The sequence below is a fragment of the Meriones unguiculatus genome, chromosome 1 (genome assembly GCF_030254825.1).
Source record: "Meriones unguiculatus strain TT.TT164.6M chromosome 1, Bangor_MerUng_6.1, whole genome shotgun sequence".
Lineage (NCBI taxonomy): Eukaryota > Metazoa > Chordata > Mammalia > Rodentia > Muridae > Meriones > Meriones unguiculatus.
This window is the reverse complement of record NC_083349.1, coordinates 150,238,647-150,239,576: the sequence shown is the minus strand read 5'-3', so window position 1 is coordinate 150,239,576 and position 930 is coordinate 150,238,647.

Below are 930 nucleotides of genomic sequence, written 5' to 3'. Positions count from 1 at the left end.
ATGATGCTATAATTTCTAAGTTTGATTTTTAAAGATTTACTTATTTTATGCATGTGTATGTGCTTATGTGAGTGTCCAAAGAGGTTAGGAGGAGGTGTTGGTATCCTGAAACTGGAGTTACAGGGCATTTTGAGCTACCCAGTTTGGCTACTGTGAGCCGAATATGGCTCCTCAGAAAGCAGAGTAAATGTTCTTAAGCACTGAGCCACCTCTCCAGCATCTGAATTGCTTCTCTTACTTTAAAGGGATCAGAGTATCAGGGAATCCCCAAGGCTCCAATAAGTGCATTGATCACATCTATACTGATGCAGCATTTGGCACTTATTGTTAGCTGAGTGATAGACTGACTAAGCCATGCTCCTCATGCAAATATCTGACACAGACTAAAATCTGTGAAAGGGGTAACTGTGGAGTAGAGTTTAGAAGGTATTGTCTAGGTATTTTAGAATCTACTTTAGCTAAATATATAAAATGTCCAACAAAAGAAATCAGTGGTTTACCTTGGCAGACGTCTCTCCTTCTCCCTTTTTCTCCTTCTTTTCTTCCCTCTCCCTTTCTTTCTCTCCCATCTCACTTTTCTCCCTCTCTGTAACTCAAAAGTCAAGCAGTGAAAACAGTTTTCATGATATGTATCTTATGAGAATAACAATAAAGTATTACAGCACATAGAAGTCCCAGGAACCAACTTTTCCTAAAAATTATCTAGAGGTGTAAGAATCTTTCCATGGCTTATATGGGCATCTCCAAATCTCTTTCATGTGTTGTATTATGTGCATGTACATGTCTCTGTGTGTGTATGTTAGTATGTTAGCACTAATAGAAAGATCCACACCTAAGACATGGACCACATAGGTCATCTGCTGGCAAAGATGTGAAACAAGAAAAGGCTCATTCACTGGTTGAGAATATAAAGTGGTACAGTCATATATA